Below are 10,421 nucleotides of genomic sequence, written 5' to 3'. Positions count from 1 at the left end.
TTCACACAGAATTCTTTCTAAAGATTCCACTTGACTTGTCACCAAAGTCCTGCTGTTACGTGACATTTGAGACACCTCATCTCACAGTAACACCTGACCTGTTCTTCCATGCATATGGCCTGTTGTATGGAAACTAAGCTAAAATGAACAGGCTGTTCATCCATGGCATTAGAGGTGCCAGAGAATAAAGTCAGAGCTGATATCACTTAAAACCACACTGTTGCATACTTACACTTCACTCTTCCTAACTACGAATGCTCTGGTATGCAATCCCTTGTGATTCTGAACACATATCAGCTGTTCCACCAACATTCTGCTGCATTGATGATTAATGACATTTAGAGTTTTAATTAATTTTTAGATGCCAAAAAGAAGTGTATCTTAATTAAGAAATGGAATTGGAATAGCTTTACATTTCCTGGAAGCTTTTTTTTTTTTTAATTTTTTTAAGATTTTAGTCTGTGCAATCTTCAATAGGTTTTAACAGAAGTAAACTAACAGGGAAGACTTCCAGGCATCACTTATTTTTCAATCACTTTCCTTCCGTGGGTTTCATATTGTTTGTTTGTTTGGTCGGTTGGTTGTTTAATAAGTTCCTAAGGCCACTGAAAGCTGCGGTGATGGTTACAGTAATGGTTTCTATAAAAGTTAGGCAAATCAAAAATTGAAATATTATTACCTACCTTCCAGCAACTAAACTACAGGCTAGTTACGATTGGAATGAATCAATCATCTCTTGTGTAATAATTAATCCATAAGGGAATTTCTGATGACAGAATACTTACAGTATGAAGATGAAGAAGTGCTAGAAGGTTGTCTGTGTGTTACCAAAAGGACAGTAGTAGTAAGTTTTCTAATGTCCCCTATTCCCTTAATTGGAAATCATTACCTAGGGGGTCTCAGTTAGGTCGTGGTGTTTAGTAAAGAACTCCCTGAAGGTAAAAATATCAGGGAATGAGAGTCATTGAAAGTTTTTGCCGTTTACGATCCACCCCGGTGACTCCCCTTACCCTAATGGGACGTCCTCCGAGTTTTTGGTTTTTCGTTTGTTTGGTTTTTTTTCAGGCGCTCCGGGTACTGGCACTGGTTAAAATGAATGTCTGTACTTGAGCACAGAACTAAGGAGCAGGGTTAATGGAAAAATGGGCGGATGGAATGAAGGCTTGGGAGTTCGTCAGACCCGCAGGCAGACACACGGGTTCTTGCCATCTGTCTCTCTTCGCCTCGCGTGAGTCCCGGTAGCTGAGGCCACTTCCTGACACGTCCACTTATTAAATTATTTTATGTGGAGAACGCGAGCGCCCGCAGCCAACCGAGCCAGTTGCATCCTTGACGGGAATTGGCTGAGGCGAGCGGGACAAAGCCACTCGCAGCGAATCGGTCCAGCGGGTACCGTGAGCGCACCGGGCTCCGCCGCGCGGCTGTTCGCCTTCTTCCTCTCCAGGCGTTAAAAGCCCCTCGCCCACCCTCGGTCCCTCCTGTGGGAACGTACACCTCGGGAGGCAGCCCCGAGCGGAGCCCACCGGGGGGAGTCCTTACCTCTCGCTGCGGGTGAGGTAGGCAGGGAGGGGGAGGGGTGGTCCTCGGGGAGGAGCAGCCAGAGGAGGTCGGGCGGGAAGTCTGCTGCTCCCGGACAGAGGAGCGCAGCCGCGGGCGCCGAGCGCGAGTGACGGCGGCGGCGGAGACGAAGACCGTGGAGCGGCGGCGGCGGCGGCGGCAGCGGCGGCAGCGGGAGCGGCGGAGACAGACACGCCTCCTGGCGGGGGTTCCTCGCCTCTTGCTTTAAAGGCGCCGCACTCCTTTCCCTGCGGCCCCTGCACACTCTCGGCGGCTACGGCCACCAGGGCACAGCGCTCCCCCCCCCGGACCTCAGGAGCGAAAGTGCGAGAATTCTGGGCGCCACCAGGCTCGGACGTTATAAGTCCGCTGGCCGAGACTTCATCTCCTGCGCACACCCCCGCCTGCTCTGGGTTGGGGGGGACCGGGACTGAGATGTTCGGTCAGGGAGTGATGAAACCCCCAAGGAATTTGCCTGGCCCCGGGTTGTGACAACACATGTAAGGAGCCCGAGCACGTTCGGTTCTGGGTGGTGGCTTTTATACCTCTTCGAAACCATAGCAACGAAACTTATTTGCTGCCAGGATTTGAGGAGCAGCCCGTAGTCTCCAAAGTGGCCCTTTTAGTCCAACTACTACCATTTCCCTTTGAGGTTTGCGGTAAAGATTTTGTTTGACCTGCTCCTTACTCCCACTTGCACCTCCTGTGCACACGCTACCAATGCTCTCTCCTCGCGCTGCCCGTACCCCTTTAGATGCCTGGAATCCGCGCACCTCTCCTCGCCTCCGTTGCTGAAAGTAGAAAGAGACTTCCCCCGGGCGTCGGCGAGAAGTCTCTGTGCCTGTCTGAGGGCTTAATGGCAGACGTCTTCTTGGCCCCTGTCCCCGCCCCCGGCCTCCGAGGTCCTTGAACTATCAACCCAAGCAAATCGCAGAAAGAAGTTGGATTTTAGATCTGGTGGGAGCCGAACCTGAGGTCTCAGGCTCTACGGTTGTAGAAAGGAGCCTGGGGAGAAGTCCCGGCTAGGCAGCCGCCAGTCTAAATTCCCTGGGGGACTTTTTATCGGGCCCGAGGTGGGGAGGGGCACCTAAGATCTACAGTCTTCGCGAGGCTCGGCTTCAGGGAGGAGCCTCCGGCCAGGAGCACTACAGGCTTCCCCTGCTTCTCAGCAAAAACGATTAGCTTCTGCAAACAATCTCTGATTTCTGCTCCTCTGGGTCGGATAAGTCAACATCTATTCAATACCAATGCTATTTTATCCTCGGTCCTACAATATTAACTAGAGCAGAGACTTAGCAAGTTGCCCCCAGAGGAAGTTGGCGAGCAGCGATTCGCGAGGTTTAACTGAGGCTGAGCCGGAACAGGCCCTGCGCTGAGCCCGGAGACAATTTTCAAACGGGTTGTATGAGGAGGGGCCAGGTGAGATCCCGTGGGTCTGCGGGATCCTTCAGCAGTCCTGATCCCCAGCGGCACTCAGATCTGTAATTTCGAAGGCCCAGAAGTAGAGAGGCTCTGCGTACCCAGGGACTAATTGTCTTGACTGGAGACGAGCGAGCGTTTGTCCTTAGGTTGCTTCCTTCCCTGCAGCCCTGCCCTCTCCCCCTCTTTCCCCCTCCCCCCCCCCCCCCCCCCCCCATAAAATTAAGCCCTCGTCGGAGCCTGGCTCAGCTTCGCCACCCTCCACGCCCTGGGGCTAGCGCCTGATTCAGCCTAGTCCTGCAACACACAGAAATAGTCCTGCCCAACCCTACCTGGCTCTTGCGCAAAACCACCAGTCTTGGACACCACCTCGGAGTGGTGGCTTCTTGGACACCACCTCGGAGTCTCCTTACCTCCTACATGCCTACTGTGCCCGCCCTGGTTGGGGAGACTCGGGACTTACAGAGGTTAAGGAGAGATTAGTTAGTGGCAATGGAGAGTCTGTTAGTCATTTAAAGATCCAGGGGGTGGCAGGGAGGCTCCCGTAATTAAGTCAACAGCAGCCTTGTTGTACGGAGTAAATAAATAGTCAATGACTCCATTGTGCCTTGTGGAGCGGGCAGCACAGACGCGTGACTGGCTCTGGGCGCCTGGGCTCCAGCTGCTGTGACCTGCAGCCTAATGGGCCCTCGAGGCAGAGCCCAGTTTGGGCCAGGCCCGGAAAAAAATACCCTATTCAGTCCCATTCCCCCACCGGAGGAATGGTGACAACTTGTCCACTGGCCAAAGACACTGTCCTTGTCATCATACAATTCAGCCTTGCCACTTCCAGGAGGGAGGAGCAAAAAGCTGCACACAGAATAGATTCCAGTGCAAATCCCTGGGTGAAGGCAACCTGCTCTGTTTTGTTGTAGCTCTGAGAGAGTAGAACAGGGAGTGTGTCTCATCTGACTTTAAGTGTTCAGCATAGGGTTTGGCATACAGTGAGTGCCGCATGAAAAAATGAGATCACTGGATCAACCTTACACATTCCACACTGTTGTCCCCTACCACCTTTGATCTGGGAAAGGGGAAGCTTCAAACAACTTTCTCTAAGTGCTCTGTGTATTCTTAGAACCTAGTAATAAATCTCTTTTCCAGAGCAACCAGGACACATTTATAAAGAAAGAAGTAACAGACACTAGCAAGGGCTTGGAGGGCAGGGGGAGAGCTAGAAGAATGAAACAAATCAAAATTATGCATGTTGTGACAAATTCATTTCCTCAATAACAAAATGGTATCTGAATTCTAATGAGAAAAGTAGAACAACAAGGGAGCATTAGACTATACACACCCATTTAACCCTTCAAGGTAAAATTCTTCCACACCATAAAGAGATATGTTCCAGAATTTATTTCAGGGTTTATGAGGTCATACTTTAAGGGAGCAAGGATCCCAAATATCTTTAGGGTCAGTGGTGAAGCTTTTTCTTCTCGATTCCTAGTCATCCTTAAGAATTAATCTTCTGTCTCTGAGGAGGTCTGAGTTCCTTAGCTAGAGTCTTACGCAGGAACCACCTCTCTATCTTCCCTTTCTTAGCTCTCAAAGTACTCTTAGAACATTAGCAGGTCTACGATTCTGACTCCTGAGGACCCAGAACAGACCAATCTGAATTGCCAACCTGACTGCAGGTTTTGTTTGCTTGTATGTTTTGGTCTTCCTTGTTTATCTTGTTTTTAGTTTGTTTTTTTTTTTTTTTTAATGTTTATTTTAGAGAGAGAGATAGAGAGAGCAGGGGAGGGGCAGAGAGAGGGGGAGACACACTGAACTCACAAACCAGGAGATCATGACCTGAGCTGAAGTCAGACACAACCTACTGAGCCACCCAGGCGCCCTTCAGTCTGCCTTGTTTGTACTGAATGAGAACTGGAAAGTATTACGTTGGATCAATTAGTCCGAAGCCTTCATTTTACAAGACACACAAGACAAGGTGAGAGAAGAGGAGTGACTTGCTTGCTCAAGATGTGGCAGAACAGACACTGTCTTCTAGCTGCGTAAAGCAGCATCAGGCTGTCTCCTGTCATCCACTTTCAAAACTTAGAATCATATGAAGTTAAGACTAAAAGAGACTTCAAGAACTTCTACTCTATTTCAGGGTCACAGAACTTTCTCTCATCTGGAAAAATAAATGTGTATATGTTTACTTGGCCTTGAAATTTTTCATACAATAATAGAAGATACACATATCCCCTGAAAGCTCATTGTAGGCTAATCCACTCCCTACATCCCAGGCTAAAAGCCTCCAGTCTAGTCCAACAACATCATTTTACAGCTGATGAAATCTAAACAGCAACAACAGCAACAACAAAAACCTTAGAGTTGGAGTGAGTTAAGGACAATTCCTGGACACTAGGCATCCTGATTCCCACCTGTCCCCATTCCCTCAAGTCTTCTTAGCTGTAATTGGACATACATTACACTGAGGTATTAGTAACTCATAATGACTTAATGGATTTTTATCTCAGAATAATTAATATCTGACCTTGAAGGATGGGATCTATTATTCCTTTCTGAAACCTCTCAATATATTTACTGAGTACATACTATCTGTCAGGCAACTGCTCTAGTGCTAGCAAAATGGCAGTAAATAAACAAAACCCCTGCCCTCACTGAAGGCAGTTTAATGGCAGGAAGATAGACAACAAACAAACACACAAGCAAATATATAACATGTCAGATAGGAGTGTTAAAGAGAAAAAGCAAAGTGAGCAGAATAGGACATGTTGGGGAGACAGAGATGAGGGAAGGTGTTATGTTACATAGGGTAGTCAGGGAATGTCTCCCTGATTAGTTGACATTTGAGTAGAACTCTGGAGGAAGTAATAGAGAGATCCATGTACCTAGTTGGAAGAAGAGGAAATATCAAGTGTCAAGGTCCTATGGTTGGAACAAATGTAAAACCCCTAAGGAAGATCAATGAAGCCAATTCCCAGAGATGAGATGGGAGATTGATAGAAAATCCAGTAAGAGAGGAACAGAGGATCAGGTCTTAGAGGATTTTGGATTTTTCTCTAAAAACAACACAGAAGCCTTGGGAGGGGTTTGACCAGAGGAGATGTATTATCTGACATAAATGTAAAAGGATATCTTTGGCTGTTCTATTAAGACTGGCTAGACTTAAAAAGGGCAGAATTTAGGCAGGACAACTAGCTATGAGGCTACTGAAACAATCCAGAGAAGAGCCAGCTATGGATAGTAGTAGGGCAGTAGCATGAGGATGGTTAAAAAAAAAAAAAAAAAAAAAAAAAAAAGATTACTGATATATTTTTAAGTAAAGCTGAGAGAATTTGGTGATATATAAAATGAGGAATGAGTCTAAGATTTGGGGCCTGAGTAACTGCAGAATGGAGACACTATTTATTGAGATGAGAAACACTATAAAAGAAGAAGTTTGGAGGATATAGGATGAATTAATGAAGGAGAATTTGGACATGGTGGATTTCTGACATGCATTAGACATCTAGATAGGCCAAATGGGCAGTTGTATACAATAAATGTGGTGTTCAGAGGAGAGGTATACATTGGGAGTCATCAGGTCATAGAGTTATGAGACAAAAGAGATCATCTAGGGGATAAATATAGACAGAGAAACGAAGAGTTTTCAAGACTGAGCACTGAGACATTCCACAGTATAGGCATTGAGGAGATGACAAAGAAACAGCAAAGGAGACAGAGAAGTAGCAGGCACTGAGCTAGAGGAGAACCAAGATTTTTCCCAGAAGTCTAGTGAATAAAGTAATCTCCTGAGTGAGTGACTGCTCAGCTATGCTAAATGCTGCTGATAGATGAGATGAGTGAGCAGTAAGAATTTGCCACTTGACTGAATGGCCACTAGTGGAAGCTACCAGTGAGCTTGATGAGAGTGTGCTTGGACTAGTGGTAGAGATTAAAGCATGCTTGAAATAAGTTCAGGAGAGAATAGGAGGAAAGGAATTGAAGATGGAGAATAAAACCGTTTTTCCCCCAAGGAATTTTGTTTGTAAGTAGAGAAGAGGAACAGGGCAATATCTAAAGGACAAGGTGGAGCTAAGGGATTCTATTTTTTTTTAAATTTTAATTTTTTAAAAATTTACATCCAAATTAGTTAGCATATAGTGCAACAACGATTTCAGGAGTAGATTTCCTTAGTGCCCCTTATCCATTTAGCCCATCCCCCCTCCCACAACCCCTCCCATAACCCTCAGTTTGTTCTCCATATTTATGAGTCTTCTGTTTTGTCCCCCTCCCTGTTTTTACATTATTTTTGTTTCCCTTCCCTTATGTTCATCTGTTTTGTCTCTTATTTTTAAACAAGAAGATGGTATAGAACGTTAGTATTATGATGGAAGTAAATCAACTGCTGTTGGAGAAGAGATGAATGGTTGCCCTTAACTAGTCATGAGAGGATGCAATCAAGTAGACAAACACAGGGGTTAGCCTTGAATAGAGGGGTCCATGAATTCAAGTAATAGGAGGAATTGGTAATAGGTAAATTGGTGTTGTAAGTGGTGTTGAGGGCCTACTTTTCCTATGTGTATGTGAGCTCCAAAGCCCCAGACTGGGCTGCCTTGCTCCATAGATACCTTCCTTACTATTCTCTGGCTCCTACCATCCTAAGTATCAGAATGGTGCCCATTTGCCCTCCCAGTAGCTTACATACTGAATTTTTCAGGAAGGCAAGGGAAAGGAAGGAGAAAATAGGAAGTGGAGAGGATGTGAGGTCCTCTTGTTACTCTTTGCATTTTCTTTATGAAATAATAATAATAATAAACATAAGCTGAGGGTCTTGGAAAGGAGAGAACATATTAGATGTTTAGGGAGAATAGAGAAAGTGTGAATTTTTTTCAAGTTTTTTCAATTTATTTTGAGAGAGAGAGAGAGGGAGAGAGAGAGAGAGAGAGAGAGTAAAGTGAGGGAAGACCAGAGAGAGGAGAAATAGAGCATCCCAAGTGGGCTATGCACTGACAGCACAGAGCCCAATGTGGGGTTCGAATACACAAACCTTGAGATCATGACCTGAGCCAAAACCAAGAGTCAGATGTTTAACAGACGGAGCCACCCAGGCACCACAAGAAAGTGTGAGATTTTTATTTAGAAGAATGGAAGAGTGAAATGATAATGAAATCTAGTTGGATGCTTGGCCTACACTCAGAGCCACTTGAAATTAATGATCAAGAATCTAACTAGTATCGGACAAAGGGCTAGTATCCAAAATCTATAAAGAGCTCATCAAACTCCACACCCGAAAAACAAATAACCCAGTGAAGAAATGGGCAGAAAACATGAATAGACACTTCTCTAAAGAAGACATCCGGATGGCCAACAGGCACATGAAAAGATGTTCAACGTCGCTCCTTATCAGGGAAATACAAATCAAAACCACACTCAGATACCACCTCACGCCAGTCAGAGTGGCCAAAATGAAGAAATCAGGAGACTATAGATGCTGGAGAGGATGTGGAGAAACAGGAACCCTCTTGCACTGTTGGTGGGAATGCAAATTGGTGCAGCCGCTCTGGAAAGCAGTGTGGAGGTTCCTCAGAAAATTAAAAATAGACCTACCCTATGACCCAGCAATAGCACTGCTAGGAATTTATCCAAGGGATACAGGAGTACTGATGCATAGGGGCACCTGTACCCCAATGTTTATAGCGGCACTCTCAACAATAGCCAAATTATGGAAAGAGCCTAAATGTCCATCAACTGATGAATGGATAAAGAAATTGTGGTTTATATACACAATGGAATACTACGTGGCAATGAGAAAAAATGAAATATGGCCTTTTGTAGCAACATGGATGGAACTGGAGAGTGTGATGCTAAGTGAAATAAGCCATACAGAGAAAGACAGATACCATATGGTTTCACTCTTATGTGGATCCTGAGAAACATAACAGAAACCCATGGGGGAGGGGAAGGAAAAAAAAAAAAAAAAAAAAAAAAAGAGGTTAGAGTGGGAGAGAGCCAAAGCATTAGAGACTGTTAAAAACTGAGAACAAACTGAGGGTTGATGGGGGGTGGGAGGGAGGGCAGGGTGGGTGATGGGTATTGAGGAGGGCACTTTTTGGGATGAGCACTGGGTGTTGTATGGAAACCAATTTGACAGTAAATTTCATATATTAAAAAATAAAAAAAAAAAAAAAAAAAAAAAAAAGAATCTAACTAGTGAGCATGATCATGTACTCTTCCTTTTTTTTTTTTTTTAAGTTTTATGTTTATTTAAGTAATCTCTACACCCAATATGGGGCTCAAACTCATCACCCTGAGAGCAAGAGTCACATGCTTTTCTGACCTAGCCACCTGGGCACCCCTCATATACATTTCTTTAGCAATCTTTAGTGTACAAGAGCAGGTTTGGTGTAGGTAAAGAGTTGCATTCAAGAAGGGTTAAGGTTTTGCCAGGCTAGTGTGATGAAGAGATAGGGAAATGATGGAGTTAAATGTGTATGCAAGGTTGTTCTTATGTTGATAAACCATGAAAAGCAAGAATAAAGTGAGGATACAAAGAAGCAAGAAGGGATCAAAAAAAGCTGATAGAATTAGTGGGGTCACTCTTTGGTACAAGTTTTGATGTAGCTGGGGTAATGAAGAGAGTGAATGAGTTGAAAGGTAGCATGTGAGGGTTTAAGAGTTAGTGATACTTGAATTTAAAATTATAGAGAAAATGTAGCTTTGGACAATGATAAAGCCTATGACCTCATTGTTAAAGATAGCCACTAGCCACATGTGTCTGTTTAAATTTAAATTTTAATTAATTAAAATTAGCTGTCATGGTGGGTTTGCTGAAGAAGACCACTGGCCTTGTGTGATTGGCTATATGTGAGAGTCCACACGAGAGGCTTAGAATATTGTACACAAAGATTATTGATGATCTTGAGCAAATTCCTAAAAATGCAGCATATAGAAAGTATACAGTATAGATTACAAATAAAACGTTGGGTGTGGTTAAAGCAGAACCGGATGTTAAGAAATTTTAAAAGACTAACTTCAGGGTGGCCAACTAGAAGAGGTGATTCTTCTGGCTGAAAATGAACTAAATTGGGCAAGAAAATGATACAGTGGAAATCATGGAAGCCTTTAACAGAAGAGCCTCTCGCCCTCCAATGGAAATGGCCAATATCATTATTAAATGAAGAGTGTGTTGATGCGAAACTGATTTAATTAAATGTTCTGTTATATGAAAAAAACTAAAATCCAGTTTCTCAGTCACATCAGTCACTTTTCTAATGGTCAATAACTACATGTGTCTGATGGCTACCATGTTGGGCAGTGCAGATACAGAATATTTCTGCCGTTACGAGAAGTTTTGGTAGAACAGTGCTGGAGGAAGTCTGGGAGTAAGTGATGGAGGTAGGTAGAGGACAAGATGGTTAGAGCAGTGAAGGTCAAGGGAGAAAGGGCACGGTATTTGAAGTATCATTGATTTG

The 10,421-nt window shown here is 44.5% G+C and overlaps 1 pseudogene; it reads left to right on the top strand.

Annotated features, from left to right (window-relative positions):
* Positions 1-9,764: 9,764 nt before the first annotated feature.
* Positions 9,765-10,155, top strand: LOC132676058 (NADH dehydrogenase [ubiquinone] 1 alpha subcomplex subunit 5-like; annotated as a pseudogene).
* Positions 10,156-10,421: the final 266 nt, after the last annotated feature.

The sequence above is a fragment of the Panthera onca genome, chromosome B2, assembly GCF_046562875.1.
Source record: "Panthera onca isolate mPanOnc1 chromosome B2, mPanOnc1 haplotype 2, whole genome shotgun sequence".
Taxonomy (NCBI): domain Eukaryota; kingdom Metazoa; phylum Chordata; class Mammalia; order Carnivora; family Felidae; genus Panthera; species Panthera onca.
The sequence above is the reverse complement of the archived record's forward strand: the minus strand, read 5'-3'. Positions and strand labels throughout refer to the sequence as shown.